A 17892-nucleotide genomic window follows, 5' to 3' on the forward strand; every position below is an offset into this window, starting at 1 on the left:
CTTCCTCCTACAGGGAAGCTTAAACCCCAACAAATTCCTCAGTCTTCTTATATGGCATCTTGGAATGGTTCCAAACCTATAACAGAGAGTGAGGGCAACCATATCTTGCAGCAAACCTTGTACAATTTTTTTTCTCTCTTTGGAAACGGTTTTGCCAAGATTCTACTACAGCAGCCATTAGGCAGAGTACACAATCCGCTGGTCTACGTTCGTCCCCAAAGTCACACATTTCATGACTCCATCGATAGGAATGACCCTTGCCTAGCACCTGTCTTCTCTTCATCCACACTCAACAGGGCTGAAAGAACATTTGTGGTGGCTTTTTCAAAATTCCATGGTGTTCATTAGTAAGTGCTAGCGACCACCCAGCTATTCCTAAGGTTTGGTCTGATTGTCTCAAGCGGCAATTCACTGCCTTGATCCAGAAAATCTTTGTTTCCCAGAAATTCAATCAAACGTTAGGTTCTGTTGGAAGACGTAATATAGGTCTCCAATTCTTTATTTCTTCCATTGCATTGAAGCATACAATAAATCAAAAGAAGTCAGGATAAAAAAATGATGAAAAAAAAGCTGAAAAGTTAAAATAAAAAGTGAAATTCTGGCTTAAAACTGGTCTCCAGAAAACATAGATAATAAAAATGATCAAGCCTAGGAAATGATTGTCGCTGCCTGCTTGATGCGGAAAGTAAGAGCCAAAGAAGACAGGTGCCGTGGCTGAAATTATCCTTCGTCAGAATTGGTGAAGTTCTCTATTTTTGTCAAACAAGCAAACACAGGGGAAAGTGCGAACGCAGTCCCCCACTACCATAAATTATGCAGTCGAGTTTCCCACATTTGAGGAAATCGCAGAGGTCAACTGGTACGGAGTGCAATGAACCAGCCTCACTCTGGGAGAGCCACCTTAGGGATCATGGCTATTGCTCCCCTGCCATTTAAGTATGACATGACGGGTACATTCAAAGGCACGCCCGCTGGGAAGCCTTTCCTTTAGGCTGTGGTGAAATAATAAAGCAAGTTAAAAAAAAAAAAAAGCAAATAAATAATCCAAATGATAGAAGGCTACAAAAGATTACCAAACCTCGTGGCTGATCGTTGTTTTCCTTAGCTACCAGTAATTTTAGTGCCTTCAGGTGGTTAGGTGTGAATAATTGAGCTGGATTCAGGGTGCGAAGGAGCAATTTGCATAAAGGCAAATGCTAGGCCAATGAGCCGAAGGATGGGAATTCGTAGCATGTAGTGAGAATAGTGTGCTGCCGGAAACAAGTGAATTCAGTGGGAGAGAAAGGTAAAAGGGAAATGCTAAGAAGCCAGCGGAAGGAATGGTGCAACAGAGCTCAGGAAGAAACGGGAGTCACGTAAGACACGCCCTAGACATGGGGCGCCATAAACTTTTATTAAACCAATCTTTCAGTCTCCTTAGAGCCTGTCAAAAATTGCCAATGCTGACTGTATTTCATGTCATCATGGCGGGGTATTGGGTAAAGTTTTCAATTAGCAATAATCACGCCTCGGTTTGACCTCATGGGCTACAATACTGCCACTGCGCAAAGCTAGCTGTTCAAGTGGGCCAGCTTTTAAGAGCTACCACGTAAGGACACTTTAAGACAGCGGTGAGAAAAAGTTCATGACCATAAGCCATTGCAAAGGATTATGGGAGGCAATATTCTAATTAGGCCCGCTTCCTCCTACAGGGAAGCTTAAACCCCAACAAATTCCTCGGTCTTCTTATATGGCATCTTGGAATGGTTCCAAACCTATAACAGAGAGTGAGGGCAACCATATCTTGCAGCAAACCTTGTACAATTTTTTTTCTCTCTTTGGAAACAGTTTTGCCAAGATTCTACTACAGCAGCCATTAGGCAGAGTACACAATCCGCTGGTCTACGTTCGTCCCCAAAGTCACACATTTCATGACTCCATCGATAGGAATGACCCTTGCCTAGCACCTGTCTTCTCTTCCTCCACACTCAACAGGGCTGAAAGAACATTTGTGGTGGCTTTTTCAAAATTCCATGGTGTTCATTAGTAAGTGCTAGCGACCACCCAGCTATTCCTAAAGTTTGGTCTGATTGTCTCAAGCAGCAATTCACTGCCTTGATCCAGAAAATCTTTTTTTCCCAGAAATTCAATCAAACGTTACGTTCTGTTGGAAGACGTAATATAGGTCTCCAATTCTTTATTTCTTCCATTGCATTGAAGCATACAATAAATCAAAAGAAGTCAGGATAAAAAAATGATGAAAAAAAACTGAAAAGTTAAAATAAAAAGTGAAATTCTGGCTTAAAACTGGTCTCCAGAAAACATAGATAATAAAAATGATCAAGCCTAGGAAATGATTGTCGCTGCCTGCTTGATGTGGAAAGTAAGAGCCAAAGAAGACGGGTGCCGTGTCTGAAATTATCCTTCGTCAGAATTGGTGAAGTTCTCTATTTTTGTCAAACAAGCAAACACAGGGGAAAGCGCGAACGCAGTCCCCCACTACCATAAATAATGCAGTCGAGTTTCCCACATTTGAGGAAATCGCAGAGGTCAACTGGTACGGAGTGCAATGAACCAGCCTCACTCTGGGAGAGCCACCTTAGGGATCATGGCTATTGCTCCCCTGCCAGGTAAGTATGACATGACGGGTACATTCAAAGGCACGCCCGCTGGGAAGCCTTTCCTTTAGGCTGTGGTGAAATAATAAAGCAAGTTAAAAAAAAAAAAAAGCAAATAAATAATCCAAATGATAGAAGGCTACAAAAGATTACCAAACCTCGTGGCTGATCATTGTTTTCCTTAGCTACCAGTAATTTTAGTGCCTTCAGGTGGTTAGGTGTGAATAATTGAGCTGGATTCAGGGTGCGAAGGAGCAATTTGCATAAAGGCAAATGCTAGGCCAATGAGCCGAAGGATGGGAATTCGTAGCATGGAGTGAGAATAGTGTGCTGCCGGAAACAAGTGAATTCAGTGGGAGAGAAAGGTAAAAGGGAAATGCTAAGAAGCCAGCTGAAGGAATGGTGCAACAGAGCTCAGAAAGAAACGGGAGTCACGTAAGACACGCCCTAGACATGGGGCGCCATAAACTTTTATTAAACCAATCTTTCAGTCTCCTTAGAGCCTGTCAAAAATTGCCAATGCTGACTGTATTTCAAGTCATCATGGCGGGGTATTGGGTAAAGTTTTCAATTAGCAATAATCACGCCTCGGTTTGACCTCATGGGCTACGATACTGCCACTGCGCAAAGCTAGCTGTTCAAGTGGGCCAGCTTTTAAGAGCTACCACGTAAGGAATCTTTAAGACAGCGGTGAGAAAAAGTTCATGACCATAAGCCATTGCAAAGGATTATGGGAGGCAATATTCTAATTAGGCCCGCTTCCTCCTACAGGGAAGCTTAAACCCCAACAAATTCCTCGGTCTTCTTATATGGCATCTTGGAATGGTTCCAAACCTATAACAGAGAGTGAGGGCAACCATATCTTGCAGCAAACCTTGTACAATTTTTTTTCTCTCTTTGGAAACAGTTTTGCCAAGATTCTACTACAGCAGCCATTAGGCAGAGTACACAATCCGCTGGTCTACGTTCGTCCCCAAAGTCACACATTTCATGACTCCATCGATAGGAATGACCCTTGCCTAGCACCTGTCTTCTCTTCATCCACACTCAACAGGGCTGAAAGAACATTTGTGGTGGCTTTTTCAAAATTCCATGGTGTTCATTAGTAAGTGCTAGCGACCACCCAGCTATTCCTAAGGTTTGGTCTGATTGTCTCAAGCGGCAATTCACTGCCTTGATCCAGAAAATCTTTTTTTCCCAGAAATTCAATCAAACGTTACGTTCTGTTGGAAGACGTAATATAGGTCTCCAATTCTTTATTTCTTCCATTGCATTGAAGCATACAATAAATCAAAAGAAGTCAGGATAAAAAAATGATGAAAAAAAAGCTGAAAAGTTAAAATAAAAAGTGAAATTCTGGCTTAAAACTGGTCTCCAGAAAACATAGATAATAAAAATGATCAAGCCTAGGAAATGATTGTCGCTGCCTGCTTGATGCGGAAAGTAAGAGCCAAAGAAGACGGGTGCCGTGGCTGAAATTATCCTTCGTCAGAATTGGTGAAGTTCTCTATTTTTGTCAAACAAGCAAACACAGGGGTAAGCGCGAACGCAGTCCCCCACTACCATAAATTATGCAGTCGAGTTTCCCACATTTGAGGAAATCGCAGAGGTCAACTGGTACGGAGTGCAATGAACCAGCCTCACTCTGGGAGAACCACCTTAGGGATCATGGCTATTGCTCCCCTGCCAGGTAAGTATGACATGACGGGTACATTCAAAGGCACGCCCGCTGGGAAGCCTTTCCTTTAGGCTGTGGTGAAATAATAAAGCAAGTTAAAAAAAAAAAAAAAGCAAATAAATAATCCAAATGATAGAAGGCTACAAAAGATTACCAAACCTCGTGGCTGATCATTGTTTTCCTTAGCTACCAGTAATTTTAGTGCCTTCAGGTGGTTAGGTGTGAATAATTGAGCTGGATTCAGGGTGCGAAGGAGCAATTTGCATAAAGGCAAATGCTAGGCCAATGAGCCGAAGGATGGGAATTCGTAGCATGGAGTGAGAATAGTGTGCTGCCGGAAACAAGTGAATTCAGTGGGAGAGAAAGGTAAAAGGGAAATGCTAAGAAGCCAGCTGAAGGAATGGTGCAACAGAGCTCAGAAAGAAACGGGAGTCACGTAAGACACGCCCTAGACATGGGGCGCCATAAACTTTTATTAAACCAATCTTTCAGTCTCCTTAGAGCCTGTCAAAAATTGCCAATGCTGACTGTATTTCAAGTCATCATGGCGGGGTATTGGGTAAAGTTTTCAATTAGCAATAATCACGCCTCGGATTGACCTCATGGGCTACGATACTGCCACTGCGCAAAGCTAGCTGTTCAAGTGGGCCAGCTTTTAAGAGCTACCACGTAAGGAAACTTTAAGACAGGGGTGAGAAAAAGTTCATGACCATAAGCCATTGCAAAGGATTATGGGAGGCAATATTCTAATTAGGCCCGCTTCCTCCTACAGGGAAGCTTAAACCCCAACAAATTCCTCGGTCTTCTTATATGGCATCTTGGAATGGTTCCAAACCTATAACAGAGAGTGAGGGCAACCATATCTTGCAGCAAACCTTGTACATTTTTTTTTCTCTCTTTGGAAACAGTTTTGCCAAGATTCTACTACAGCAGCCATTAGGCAGAGTACACAATCCGCTGGTCTACGTTCGTCCCCAAAGTCACACATTTCATGACTCCATCGATAGGAATGACCCTTGCCTAGCACCTGTCTTCTCTTCATCCACACTCAACAGGGCTGAAAGAACATTTGTGGTGGCTTTTTCAAAATTCCATGGTGTTCATTAGTAAGTGCTAGCGACCACCCAGCTATTCCTAAGGTTTGGTCTGATTGTCTCAAGCGGCAATTCACTGCCTTGATCCAGAAAATCTTTTTTTCCCAGAAATTCAATCAAACGTTACGTTCTGTTGGAAGACGTAATATAGGTCTCCAATTCTTTATTTCTTCCATTGCATTGAAGCATACAATAAATCAAAAGAAGTCAGGATAAAAAAATGATGAAAAAAAAGCTGAAAAGTTAAAATAAAAAGTTAAATTCTGGCTTAAAACTGGTCTCCAGAAAACATAGATAATAAAAATGATCAAGCCTAGGAAATGATTGTCGCTGCCTGCTTGATGTGGAAAGTAAGAGCCAAAGAAGACCGGTGCCGTGTCTGAAATTATCCTTCGTCAGAATTGGTGAAGTTCTCTATTTTTGTCAAACAAGCAAACACAGGGGAAAGCGCGAACGCAGTCCCCCACAACCATAAATAATGCAGTCGAGTTTCCCACATTTGAGGAAATCGCAGAGGTCAACTGGTACGGAGTGCAATGAACCAGCCTCACTCTGGGAGAGCCACCTTAAGGATCATGGCTATTGCTCCCCTGCCAGGTAAGTATGACATGACGGGTACATTCAAAGGCACGCCCGCTGGGAAGCCTTTCCTTTAGGCTGTGGTGAAATAATAAAGCAAGTTAAAAAAAAAAAAAAGCAAATAAATAATCCAAATGATAGAAGGCTACAAAAGATTACCAAACCTCGTGGCTGATCATTGTTTTCCTTAGCTACCAGTAATTTTAGTGCCTTCAGGTGGTTAGGTGTGAATAATTGAGCTGGATTCAGGGTGCGAAGGAGCAATTTGCATAAAGGCAAATGCTAGGCCAATGAGCCGAAGGATGGGAATTCGTAGCATGGAGTGAGAATAGTGTGCTGCCGGAAACAAGTGAATTCAGTGGGAGAGAAAGGTAAAAGGGAAATGCTAAGAAGCCAGCTGAAGGAATGGTGCAACAGAGCTCAGAAAGAAACGGGAGTCACGTAAGACACGCCCTAGACATGGGGCGCCATAAACTTTTATTAAACCAATCTTTCAGTCTCCTTAGAGCCTGTCAAAAATTGCCAATGCTGACTGTATTTCAAGTCATCATGGCGGGGTATTGGGTAAAGTTTTCAATTAGCAATAATCACGCCTCGGTTTGACCTCATGGGCTACGATACTGCCACTGCGCAAAGCTAGCTGTTCAAGTGGGCCAGCTTTTAAGAGCTACCACGTAAGGAAACTTTAAGACAGCGGTGAGAAAAAGTTCATGACCATAAGCCATTGCAAAGGATTATGGGAGGCAATATTCTAATTAGGCCCGCTTCCTCCTACAGGGAAGCTTAAACCCCAACAAATTCCTCGGTCTTCTTATATGGCATCTTGGAATGGTTCCAAACCTATAACAGAGAGTGAGGGCAACCATATCTTGCAGCAAACCTTGTACATTTTTTTTTCTCTCTTTGGAAACAGTTTTGCCAAGATTCTACTACAGCAGCCATTAGGCAGAGTACACAATCCGCTGGTCTACGTTCGTCCCCAAAGTCACACATTTCATGACTCCATCGATAGGAATGACCCTTGCCTAGCACCTGTCTTCTCTTCATCCACACTCAACAGGGCTGAAAGAACATATGTGGTGGCTTTTTCAAAATTCCATGGTGTTCATTAGTAAGTGCTAGCGACCACCCAGCTATTCCTAAGGTTTGGTCTGATTGTCTCAAGCGGCAATTCACTGCCTTGATCCAGAAAATCTTTTTTTCCCAGAAATTCAATCAAACGTTACGTTCTGTTGGAAGACGTAATATAGGTCTCCAATTCTTTATTTCTTCCATTGCATTGAAGCATACAATAAATCAAAAGAAGTCAGGATAAAAAAATGATGAAAAAAAAGCTGAAAAGTTAAAATAAAAAGTGAAATTCTGGCTTAAAACTGGTCTCCAGAAAACATAGATAATAAAAATGATCAAGCCTAGGAAATGATTGTCGCTGCCTGCTTGATGCGGAAAGTAAGAGCCAAAGAAGACGGGTGCCGTGGCTGAAATTATCCTTCGTCAGAATTGGTGAAGTTCTCTATTTTTGTCAAACAAGCAAACACAGGGGAAAGCGCGAACGCAGTCCCCCACTACCATAAATTATGCAGTCGAGTTTCCCACATTTGAGGAAATCGCAGAGGTCAACTGGTACGGAGTGCAATGAACCAGCCTCACTCTGGGAGAGCCACCTTAGTGATCATGGCTATTGCTCCCCTGCCAGGTAAGTATGACATGACGGGTACATTCAAAGGCACGCCCGCTGGGAAGCCTTTCCTTTAGGCTGTGGTGAAATAATAAAGCAAGTTAAAAAAAGCAAATAAATAATCCAAATGATAGAAGGCTACAAAAGATTACCAAACCTCGTGGCTGATCGTTGTTTTCCTTAGCTACCAGTAATTTTAGTGCCTTCAGGTGGTTAGGTGTGAATAATTGAGCTGGATTCAGGGTGCGAAGGAGCAATTTGCATAAAGGCAAATGCTAGGCCAATGAGCCGAAGGATGGGAATTCGTAGCATGGAGTGAGAATAGTGTGCTGCCGGAAACAAGTGGATTCAGTGGGAGAGAAAGGTAAAAGGGAAATGCTAAGAAGCCAGCGGAAGGAATGGTGCAACAGAGCTCAGGAAGAAACGGGAGTCACGTAAGACACGCCCTAGACATGGGGCGCCATAAACTTTTATTAAACCAATCTTTCAGTCTCCTTAGAGCCTGTCAAAAATTGCCAATGCTGACTGTATTTCAAGTCATCATGGCGGGGTATTGGGTAAAGTTTTCAATTAGCAATAATCACGCCTCGGATTGACCTCATGGGCTACGATACTGCCACTGCGCAAAGCTAGCTGTTCAAGTGGGCCAGCTTTTAAGAGCTACCACGTAAGGAAACTTTAAGACAGGGGTGAGAAAAAGTTCATGACCATAAGCCATTGCAAAGGATTATGGGAGGCAATATTCTAATTAGGCCCGCTTCCTCCTACAGGGAAGCTTAAACCCCAACAAATTCCTCGGTCTTCTTATATGGCATCTTGGAATGGTTCCAAACCTATAACAGAGAGTGAGGGCAACCATATCTTGCAGCAAACCTTGTACAATTTTTTTTCTCTCTTTGGAAACAGTTTTGCCAAGATTCTACTACAGCAGCCATTAGGCAGAGTACACAATCCGCTGGTCTACGTTCGTCCCCAAAGTCACACATTTCATGACTCCATCGATAGGAATGACCCTTGCCTAGCACCTGTCTTCTCTTCATCCACACTCAACAGGGCTGAAAGAACATTTGTGGTGGCTTTTTCAAAATTCCATGGTGTTCATTAGTAAGTGCTAGCGACCACCCAGCTATTCCTAAGGTTTGGTCTGATTGTCTCAAGCGGCAATTCACTGCCTTGATCCAGAAAATATTTTTTTCCCAGAAATTCAATCAAACGTTACGTTCTGTTGGAAGACGTAATATAGGTCTCCAATTCTTTATTTCTTCCATTGCATTGAAGCATACAATAAATCAAAAGAAGTCAGGATAAAAAAATGATGAAAAAAAAGCTGAAAAGTTAAAATAAAAAGTGAAATTCTGGCTTAAAACTGGTCTCCAGAAAACATAGATAATAAAAATGATCAAGCCTAGGAAATGATTGTCGCTGCCTGCTTGATGTGGAAAGTAAGAGCCAAAGAAGACGGGTGCCGTGTCTGAAATTATCCTTCGTCAGAATTGGTGAAGTTCTCTATTTTTGTCAAACAAGCAAACACAGGGGAAAGCGCGAACGCAGTCCCCCACTACCATAAATAATGCAGTCGAGTTTCCCACATTTGAGGAAATCGCAGAGGTCAACTGGTACGGAGTGCAATGAACCAGCCTCACTCTGGGAGAGCCACCTTAGGGATCATGGCTATTGCTCCCCTGCCAGGTAAGTATGACATGACGGGTACATTCAAAGGCACGCCCGCTGGGAAGCCTTTCCTTTAGGCTGTGGTGAAATAATAAAGCAAGTTAAAAAAAAAAAAAAGCAAATAAATAATCCAAATGATAGAAGGCTACAAAAGATTACCAAACCTCGTGGCTGATCATTGTTTTCCTTAGCTACCAGTAATTTTAGTGCCTTCAGGTGGTTAGGTGTGAATAATTGAGCTGGATTCAGGGTGCGAAGGAGCAATTTGCATAAAGGCAAATGCTAGGCCAATGAGCCGAAGGATGGGAATTCGTAGCATGGAGTGAGAATAGTGTGCTGCCGGAAACAAGTGAATTCAGTGGGAGAGAAAGGTAAAAGGGAAATGCTAAGAAGCCAGCTGAAGGAATGGTGCAACAGAGCTCAGAAAGAAACGGGAGTCACGTAAGACACGCCCTAGACATGGGGCGCCATAAACTTTTATTAAACCAATCTTTCAGTCTCCTTAGAGCCTGTCAAAAATTGCCAATGCTGACTGTATTTCAAGTCATCATGGCGGGGTATTGGTTAAAGTTTTCAATTAGCAATAATCACGCCTCGGTTTGACCTCATGGGCTACGATACTGCCACTGCGCAAAGCTAGCTGTTCAAGTGGGCCAGCTTTTAAGAGCTACCACGTAAGGAAACTTTAAGACAGCGGTGAGAAAAAGTTCATGACCATAAGCCATTGCAAAGGATTATGGGAGGCAATATTCTAATTAGGCCCGCTTCCTCCTACAGGGAAGCTTAAACCCCAACAAATTCCTCGGTCTTCTTATATGGCATCTTGGAATGGTTCCAAACCTATAACAGAGAGTGAGGGCAACCATATCTTGCAGCAAACCTTGTACAATTTTTTTTCTCTCTTTGGAAACGGTTTTGCCAAGATTCTACTACAGCAGCCATTAGGCAGAGTACACAATCCGCTGGTCTACGTTCGTCCCCAAAGTCACACATTTCATGACTCCATCGATAGGAATGACCCTTGCCTAGCACCTGTCTTCTCTTCATCCACACTCAACAGGGCTGAAAGAACATTTGTGGTGGCTTTTTCAAAATTCCATGGTGTTCATTAGTAAGTGCTAGCGACCACCCAGCTATTCCTAAGGTTTGGTCTGATTGTCTCAAGCGGCAATTCACTGCCTTGATCCAGAAAATCTTTTTTTCCCAGAAATTCAATCAAACGTTACGTTCTGTTGGAAGACGTAATATAGGTCTCCAATTCTTTATTTCTTCCATTGCATTGAAGCATACAATAAATCAAAAGAAGTCAGGATAAAAAAATGATGAAAAAAAAGCTGAAAAGTTAAAATAAAAAGTGAAATTCTGGCTTAAAACTGGTCTCCAGAAAACATAGATAATAAAAATGATCAAGCCTAGGAAATGATTGTCGCTGCCTGCTTGATGCGGAAAGTAAGCGCCAAAGAAGACGGGTGCCGTGGCTGAAATTATCCTTCGTCAGAATTGGTGAAGTTCTCTATTTTTGTCAAACAAGCAAACACAGGGGAAAACGCGAACGCAGTCCCCCACTACCATAAATTATGCAGTCGAGTTTCCCACATTTGAGGAAATCGCAGAGGTCAACTGGTACGGAGTGCAATGAACCAGCCTCACTCTGGGAGAGCCACCTTAGTGATCATGGCTATTGCTCCTCTGCCAGGTAAGTATGACATGACGGGTACATTCAAAGGCACGCCCGCTGGGAAGCCTTTCCTTTAGGCTGTGGTGAAATAATAAAGCAAGTTAAAAAAAAGCAAATAAATAATCCAAATGATAGAAGGCTACAAAAGATTACCAAACCTCGTGGCTGATCGTTGTTTTCCTTAGCTACCAGTAATTTTAGTGCCTTCAGGTGGTTAGGTGTGAATAATTGAGCTGGATTCAGGGTGCGAAGGAGCAATTTGCATAAAGGCAAATGCTAGGCCAATGAGCCGAAGGATGGGAATTCGTAGCATGGAGTGAGAATAGTGTGCTGCCGGAAACAAGTGGATTCAGTGGGAGAGAAAGGTAAAAGGGAAATGCTAAGAAGCCAGCGGAAGGAATGGTGCAACAGAGCTCAGGAAGAAACGGGAGTCACGTAAGACACGCCCTAGACATGGGGCGCCATAAACTTTTATTAAACCAATCTTTCAGTCTCCTTAGAGCCTGTCAAAAATTGCCAATGCTGACTGTATTTCAAGTCATCATGGCGGGGTATTGGGTAAAGTTTTCAATTAGCAATAATCACGCCTCGGATTGACCTCATGGGCTACGATACTGCCACTGCGCAAAGCTAGCTGTTCAAGTGGGCCAGCTTTTAAGAGCTACCACGTAAGGAAACTTTAAGACAGGGGTGAGAAAAAGTTCATGACCATAAGCCATTGCAAAGGATTATGGGAGGCAATATTCTAATTAGGCCCGCTTCCTCCTACAGGGAAGCTTAAACCCCAACAAATTCCTCGGTCTTCTTATATGGCATCTTGGAATGGTTCCAAACCTATAACAGAGAGTGAGGGCAACCATATCTTGCAGCAAACCTTGTACAATTTTTTTTCTCTCTTTGGAAACAGTTTTGCCAAGATTCTACTACAGCAGCCATTAGGCAGAGTACACAATCCGCTGGTCTACGTTCGTCCCCAAAGTCACACATTTCATGACTCCATCGATAGGAATGACCCTTGCCTAGCACCTGTCTTCTCTTCCTCCACACTCAACAGGGCTGAAAGAACATTTGTGGTGGCTTTTTCAAAATTCCATGGTGTTCATTAGTAAGTGCTAGCGACCACCCAGCTATTCCTAAGGTTTGGTCTGATTGTCTCAAGCGGCAATTCACTTCCTTGATCCAGAAAATCTTTTTTTCCCAGAAATTCAATCAAACGTTACGTTCTGTTGGAAGACGTAATATAGGTCTCCAATTCTTTATTTCTTCCATTGCATTGAAGCATACAATAAATCAAAAGAAGTCAGGATAAAAAAATGATGAAAAAAAAGCTGAAAAGTTAAAATAAAAAGTGAAATTCTGGCTTAAAACTGGTCTCCAGAAAACATAGATAATAAAAATGATCAAGCCTTGGAAATGATTGTCGCTGCCTGCTTGATGCGGAAAGTAAGAGCCAAAGAAGACGGGTGCCGTGGCTGAAATTATCCTTCGTCAGAATTGGTGAAGTTCTCTATTTTTGTCAAACAAGCAAACACAGGGGAAAGCGCAAACGCAGTCCCCCACTACCATAAATTATGCAGTCGAGTTTCCCACATTTGAGGAAATCGCAGAGGTCAACTGGTACGGAGTGCAATGAACCAGCCTCACTCTGGGAGAGCCACCTTAGTGATCATGGCTATTGCTCCCCTGCCAGGTAAGTATGACATGACGGGTACATTCAAAGGCACGCCCGCTGGGAAGCCTTTCCTTTAGGCTGTGGTGAAATAATAAAGCAAGTTAAAAAAAAGCAAATAAATAATCCAAATGATAGAAGGCTACAAAAGATTACCAAACCTCGTGGCTGATCGTTGTTTTCCTTAGCTACCAGTAATTTTAGTGCCTTCAGGGGGTTAGGTGTGAATAATTGAGCTGGATTCAGGGTGCGAAGGAGCAATTTGCATAAAGGCAAATGCTAGGCCAATGAGCCGAAGGATGAGAATTCGTAGCATGGAGTGAGAATAGTGTGCTGCCGGAAACAAGTGGATTCAGTGGGAGAGAAAGGTAAAAGGGAAATGCTAAGAAGCCAGCGGAAGGAATGGTGCAACAGAGCTCAGGAAGAAACGGGAGTCACGTAAGACACGCCCTAGACATGGGGCGCCATAAACTTTTATTAAACCAATCTTTCAGTCTCCTTAGAGCCTGTCAAAAATTGCCAATGCTGACTGTATTTCAAGTCATCATGGCAGGGTATTGGGTAAAGTTTTCAATTAGCAATAATCACGCCTCGGATTGACCTCATGGGCTACGATACTGCCACTGTGCAAAGCTAACGGTTCAAGTGGGCCAGCTTTTAAGAGCTACCATGTAAGGACACTTTAAGACAGCGGTGAGAAAAAGTTCATGACCATAAGCCATTGCAAAGGATTATGGGAGGCAATATTCTAATTAGGCCCGCTTCCTCCTACAGGGAAGCTTAAACCCCAACAAATTCCTCGGTCTTCTTATATGGCATCTTGGAATGGTTCCAAACCTATAACAGAGAGTGAGGGCAACCATATCTTGCAGCAAACCTTGTACAATTTTTTTTCTCTCTTTGGAAACAGTTTTGCCAAGATTCTACTACAGCAGCCATTAGGCAGAGTACACAATCCGCTGGTCTACGTTCGTCCCCAAAGTCACACATTTCATGACTCCATCGATAGGAATGACCCTTGCCTAGCACCTGTCTTCTCTTCATCCACACTCAACAGGGCTGAAAGAACATTTGTGGTGGCTATTTCAAAATTCCATGGTGTTCATTAGTAAGTGCTAGCGACCACCCAGCTATTCCTAAGGTTTGGTCTGATTGTCTCAAGCGGCAATTCACTGCCTTGATCCAGAAAATCTTTTTTTCCCAGAAATTCAATCAAACGTTACGTTCTGTTGGAAGACGTAATATAGGTCTCCAATTCTTTATTTCTTCCATTGCATTTAAGCATACAATAAATCAAAAGAAGTCAGGATAAAAAAATGATGAAAAAAAAGCTGAAAAGTTAAAATAAAAAGTGAAATTCTGGCTTAAAACTGGTCTCCAGAAAACATAGATAATAAAAATGATCAAGCCTAGGAAATGATTGTCGCTGCCTGCTTGATGTGGAAAGTAAGAGCCAAAGAAGACGGGTGCCGTGGCTGAAATTATCCTTCGTCAGAATTGGTGAAGTTCTCTATTTTTGTCAAACAAGCAAACACAGGGGAAAGCGCGAACGCAGTCCCCCACTACCATAAATTATGCAGTCGAGTTTCCCACATTTGAGGAAATCGCAGAGGTCAACTGGTACGGAGTGCAATGAACCAGCCTCACTCTGGGAGAGCCACCTTAGGGATCATGGCTATTGCTCCCCTGCCAGGTAAGTATGACATGACGGGTACATTCAAAGGCACGCCCGCTGGGAAGCCTTTCCTTTAGGCTGTGGTGAAATAATAAAGCAAGTTAAAAAAAAAAGAAGAGCAAATAAATAATCCAAATGATAGAAGGCTACAAAAGATTACCAAACCTCGTGGCTGATCGTTGTTTTCCTTAGCTACCAGTAATTTTAGTGCCTTCAGGTGGTTAGGTGTGAATAATTGAGCTGGATTCAGGGTGCGAAGGAGCAATTTGCATAAAGGCAAATGCTAGGCCAATGAGCCGAAGGATGGGAATTCGTAGCATGTAGTGAGAATAGTGTGCTGCCGGAAACAAGTGAATTCAGTGGGAGAGAAAGGTAAAAGGGAAATGCTAAGAAGCCAGCGGAAGGAATGGTGCAACAGAGCTCAGGAAGAAACGGGAGTCACGTAAGACACGCCCTAGACATGGGTCGCCATAAACTTTTATTAAACCAATCTTTCAGTCTCCTTAGAGCCTGTCAAAAATTGCCAATGCTGACTGTATTTCAAGTCATCATGGCGGGGTATTGGGTAAAGTTTTCAATTAGCAATAATCACGCCTCGGATTGACCTCATGGGCTACGATACTGCCACTGTGCAAAGCTAACTGTTCAAGTGGGCCAGCTTTTAAGAGCTACCATGTAAGGACACTTTAAGACAGCGGTGAGAAAAAGTTCATGACCATAAGCCATTGCAAAGGATTATGGGAGGCAATATTCTAATTAGGCCCGCTTCCTCCTACAGGGAAGCTTAAACCCCAACAAATTCCTCGGTCTTCTTATATGGCATCTTGGAATGGTTCCAAACCTATAACAGAGAGTGAGGGCAACCATATCTTGCAGCAAACCTTGTACAATTTTTTTTCTCTCTTTGGAAACAGTTTTGCCAAGATTCTACTACAGCAGCCATTAGGCAGAGTACACAATCCGCTGGTCTATGTTCGTCCCCAAAGTCACACATTTCATGACTCCATCGATAGGAATGACCCTTGCCTAGCACCTGTCTTCTCTTCATCCACACTCAACAGGGCTGAAAGAACATTTGTGGTGGCTATTTCAAAATTCCATTGTGTTCATTAGTAAGTGCTAGCGACCACCCAGCTATTCCTAAGGTTTGGTCTGATTGTCTCAAGCGGCAATTCACTGCCTTGATCCAGAAAATCTTTTTTTCCCAGAAATTCAATCAAACGTTACGTTCTGTTGGAAGACGTAATATAGGTCTCCAATTCTTTATTTCTTCCATTGCATTGAAGCATACAATAAATCAAAAGAAGTCAGGATAAAAAAATGATGAAAAAAAAGCTGAAAAGTTAAAATAAAAAGTGAAATTCTGGCTTAAAACTGGTCTCCAGAAAACATAGATAATAAAAATGATCAAGCCTAGGAAATGATTGTCGCTGCCTGCTTAATGCGGAAAGTAAGAGCCAAAGAAGACGGGTGCCGTGGCTGAAATTATCCTTCGTCAGAATTGGTGAAGTTCTCTATTTTTGTCAAACAAGCAAACACAGGGGAAAGCGCGAACGCAGTCCCCCACTACCATAAATTATGCAGTCGAGTTTCCCACATTTGAGGAAATCGCAGAGGTCAACTGGTACGGAGTGCAATGAACCAGCCTCACTCTGGGAGAGCCACCTTAGGGATCATGGCTATTGCTCCCCTGCCAGGTAAGTATGACATGACGGGTACATTCAAAGGCACGCCCGCTGGGAAGCCTTTCCTTTAGGCTGTGGTGAAATAATAAAGCAAGTTAAAAAAAAAAAAAAGAAGAGCAAATAAATAATCCAAATGATAGAAGGCTACAAAAGATTACCAAACCTCGTGGCTGATCGGTGTTTTTCTTAGCTACCAGTAATTTTAGTGCCTTCAGGTGGTTAGGTGTGAATAATTGAGCTGGATTCAGGGTGCGAAGGAGCAATTTGCATAAAGGCAAATGCTAGGCCAATGAGCCGAAGGATGGGAATTCGTAGCATGTAGTGAGAATAGTGTGCTGCCGGAAACAAGTGAATTCAGTGGGAGAGAAAGGTAAAAGGGAAATGCTAAGAAGCCAGCGGAAGGAATGGTGCAACAGAGCTCAGGAAGAAACGGGAGTCACGTAAGACACGCCCTAGACATGGGGCGCCATAAACTTTTATTAAACCAATCTTTCAGTCTCCTTAGAGCCTGTCAAAAATTGCCAATGCTGACTGTATTTCAAGTCATCATGGCAGGGTATTGGGTAAAGTTTTCAATTAGCAATAATCACGCCTCGGATTGACCTCATGGGCTACGATACTGCCACTGTGCAAAGCTAACGGTTCAAGTGGGCCAGCTTTTAAGAGCTACCATGTAAGGACACTTTAAGACAGCGGTGAGAAAAAGTTCATGACCATAAGCCATTGCAAAGGATTATGGGAGGCAATATTCTAATTAGGCCCGCTTCCTCCTACAGGGAAGCTTAAACCCCAACAAATTCCTCGGTCTTCTTATATGGCATCTTGGAATGGTTCCAAACCTATAACAGAGAGTGAGGGCAACCATATCTTGCAGCAAACCTTGTACAATTTTTTTTCTCTCTTTGGAAACAGTTTTGCCAAGATTCTACTACAGCAGCCATTAGGCAGAGTACACAATCCGCTGGTCTACGTTCGTCCCCAAAGTCACACATTTCATGACTCCATCGATAGGAATGACCCTTGCCTAGCACCTGTCTTCTCTTCATCCACACTCAACAGGGCTGAAAGAACATTTGTGGTGGCTATTTCAAAATTCCATGGTGTTCATTAGTAAGTGCTAGCGACCACCCAGCTATTCCTAAGGTTTGGTCTGATTGTCTCAAGCGGCAATTCACTGCCTTGATCCAGAAAATCTTTTTTTCCCAGAAATTCAATCAAACGTTACGTTCTGTTGGAAGACGTAATATAGGTCTCCAATTCTTTATTTCTTCCATTGCATTTAAGCATACAATAAATCAAAAGAAGTCAGGATAAAAAAATGATGAAAAAAAAGCTGAAAAGTTAAAATAAAAAGTGAAATTCTGGCTTAAAACTGGTCTCCAGAAAACATAGATAATAAAAATGATCAAGCCTAGGAAATGATTGTCGCTGCCTGCTTGATGTGGAAAGTAAGAGCCAAAGAAGACGGGTGCCGTGGCTGAAATTATCCTTCGTCAGAATTGGTGAAGTTCTCTATTTTTGTCAAACAAGCAAACACAGGGGAAAGCGCGAACGCAGTCCCCCACTACCATAAATTATGCAGTCGAGTTTCCCACATTTGAGGAAATCGCAGAGGTCAACTGGTACGGAGTGCAATGAACCAGCCTCACTCTGGGAGAGCCACCTTAGGGATCATGGCTATTGCTCCCCTGCCAGGTAAGTATGACATGACGGGTACATTCAAAGGCACGCCCGCTGGGAAGCCTTTCCTTTAGGCTGTGGTGAAATAATAAAGCAAGTTAAAAAAAAAAGAAGAGCAAATAAATAATCCAAATGATAGAAGGCTACAAAAGATTACCAAACCTCGTGGCTGATCGTTGTTTTCCTTAGCTACCAGTAATTTTAGTGC

General features: G+C 42.7%; 21 non-coding genes across 21 annotated transcripts; all 21 read right to left on the reverse strand.

Annotated features, from left to right (window-relative positions):
- Nucleotides 1-773: 773 nt before the first annotated feature.
- Nucleotides 774-940, reverse strand: LOC134591445 (U1 spliceosomal RNA). The gene has a single exon (XR_010088225.1). It is a non-coding gene; the product is annotated as a U1 spliceosomal RNA (small nuclear RNA).
- Nucleotides 941-1411: 471 nt separating this feature from the next.
- On the reverse strand, nt 1412-1552 carry LOC134593471 (U4 spliceosomal RNA). Its single transcript, XR_010089948.1, has one exon. It is a non-coding gene; the product is annotated as a U4 spliceosomal RNA (small nuclear RNA).
- An 898-nt stretch (nt 1553-2450) lies between these two features.
- LOC134590604 (U1 spliceosomal RNA) lies at nt 2451-2617 on the reverse strand. The gene has a single exon (XR_010087503.1). It is a non-coding gene; the product is annotated as a U1 spliceosomal RNA (small nuclear RNA).
- Nucleotides 2618-3088: 471 nt separating this feature from the next.
- LOC134591925 (U4 spliceosomal RNA) lies at nt 3089-3229 on the reverse strand. The gene has a single exon (XR_010088623.1). It is a non-coding gene; the product is annotated as a U4 spliceosomal RNA (small nuclear RNA).
- Nucleotides 3230-4128: 899 nt separating this feature from the next.
- LOC134590853 (U1 spliceosomal RNA) lies at nt 4129-4295 on the reverse strand. Its single transcript, XR_010087717.1, has one exon. It is a non-coding gene; the product is annotated as a U1 spliceosomal RNA (small nuclear RNA).
- Nucleotides 4296-4767: 472 nt separating this feature from the next.
- LOC134592616 (U4 spliceosomal RNA) lies at nt 4768-4908 on the reverse strand. The gene has a single exon (XR_010089218.1). It is a non-coding gene; the product is annotated as a U4 spliceosomal RNA (small nuclear RNA).
- An 899-nt stretch (nt 4909-5807) lies between these two features.
- On the reverse strand, nt 5808-5974 carry LOC134590786 (U1 spliceosomal RNA). Its single transcript, XR_010087659.1, has one exon. It is a non-coding gene; the product is annotated as a U1 spliceosomal RNA (small nuclear RNA).
- Nucleotides 5975-6445: 471 nt separating this feature from the next.
- LOC134591926 (U4 spliceosomal RNA) lies at nt 6446-6586 on the reverse strand. The gene has a single exon (XR_010088624.1). It is a non-coding gene; the product is annotated as a U4 spliceosomal RNA (small nuclear RNA).
- An 899-nt stretch (nt 6587-7485) lies between these two features.
- LOC134589602 (U1 spliceosomal RNA) lies at nt 7486-7652 on the reverse strand. The gene has a single exon (XR_010086651.1). It is a non-coding gene; the product is annotated as a U1 spliceosomal RNA (small nuclear RNA).
- A 464-nt stretch (nt 7653-8116) lies between these two features.
- LOC134592618 (U4 spliceosomal RNA) lies at nt 8117-8257 on the reverse strand. Its single transcript, XR_010089219.1, has one exon. It is a non-coding gene; the product is annotated as a U4 spliceosomal RNA (small nuclear RNA).
- An 899-nt stretch (nt 8258-9156) lies between these two features.
- Nucleotides 9157-9323, reverse strand: LOC134590605 (U1 spliceosomal RNA). Its single transcript, XR_010087504.1, has one exon. It is a non-coding gene; the product is annotated as a U1 spliceosomal RNA (small nuclear RNA).
- Nucleotides 9324-9794: 471 nt separating this feature from the next.
- Nucleotides 9795-9935, reverse strand: LOC134591975 (U4 spliceosomal RNA). The gene has a single exon (XR_010088667.1). It is a non-coding gene; the product is annotated as a U4 spliceosomal RNA (small nuclear RNA).
- An 899-nt stretch (nt 9936-10834) lies between these two features.
- On the reverse strand, nt 10835-11001 carry LOC134590371 (U1 spliceosomal RNA). The gene has a single exon (XR_010087305.1). It is a non-coding gene; the product is annotated as a U1 spliceosomal RNA (small nuclear RNA).
- Nucleotides 11002-11466: 465 nt separating this feature from the next.
- On the reverse strand, nt 11467-11607 carry LOC134592619 (U4 spliceosomal RNA). Its single transcript, XR_010089220.1, has one exon. It is a non-coding gene; the product is annotated as a U4 spliceosomal RNA (small nuclear RNA).
- An 899-nt stretch (nt 11608-12506) lies between these two features.
- LOC134589603 (U1 spliceosomal RNA) lies at nt 12507-12673 on the reverse strand. The gene has a single exon (XR_010086652.1). It is a non-coding gene; the product is annotated as a U1 spliceosomal RNA (small nuclear RNA).
- A 465-nt stretch (nt 12674-13138) lies between these two features.
- LOC134593782 (U4 spliceosomal RNA) lies at nt 13139-13279 on the reverse strand. The gene has a single exon (XR_010090215.1). It is a non-coding gene; the product is annotated as a U4 spliceosomal RNA (small nuclear RNA).
- An 899-nt stretch (nt 13280-14178) lies between these two features.
- Nucleotides 14179-14345, reverse strand: LOC134590163 (U1 spliceosomal RNA). The gene has a single exon (XR_010087127.1). It is a non-coding gene; the product is annotated as a U1 spliceosomal RNA (small nuclear RNA).
- A 472-nt stretch (nt 14346-14817) lies between these two features.
- Nucleotides 14818-14958, reverse strand: LOC134593548 (U4 spliceosomal RNA). Its single transcript, XR_010090014.1, has one exon. It is a non-coding gene; the product is annotated as a U4 spliceosomal RNA (small nuclear RNA).
- Nucleotides 14959-15857: 899 nt separating this feature from the next.
- On the reverse strand, nt 15858-16024 carry LOC134590164 (U1 spliceosomal RNA). Its single transcript, XR_010087128.1, has one exon. It is a non-coding gene; the product is annotated as a U1 spliceosomal RNA (small nuclear RNA).
- A 476-nt stretch (nt 16025-16500) lies between these two features.
- LOC134593783 (U4 spliceosomal RNA) lies at nt 16501-16641 on the reverse strand. Its single transcript, XR_010090216.1, has one exon. It is a non-coding gene; the product is annotated as a U4 spliceosomal RNA (small nuclear RNA).
- Nucleotides 16642-17540: 899 nt separating this feature from the next.
- Nucleotides 17541-17707, reverse strand: LOC134590165 (U1 spliceosomal RNA). Its single transcript, XR_010087129.1, has one exon. It is a non-coding gene; the product is annotated as a U1 spliceosomal RNA (small nuclear RNA).
- Nucleotides 17708-17892: the final 185 nt, after the last annotated feature.

This window comes from Pelobates fuscus, chromosome 2, assembly GCF_036172605.1.
Source record: "Pelobates fuscus isolate aPelFus1 chromosome 2, aPelFus1.pri, whole genome shotgun sequence".
In the NCBI taxonomy this organism is placed as follows: Eukaryota; Metazoa; Chordata; class Amphibia; order Anura; family Pelobatidae; genus Pelobates; species Pelobates fuscus.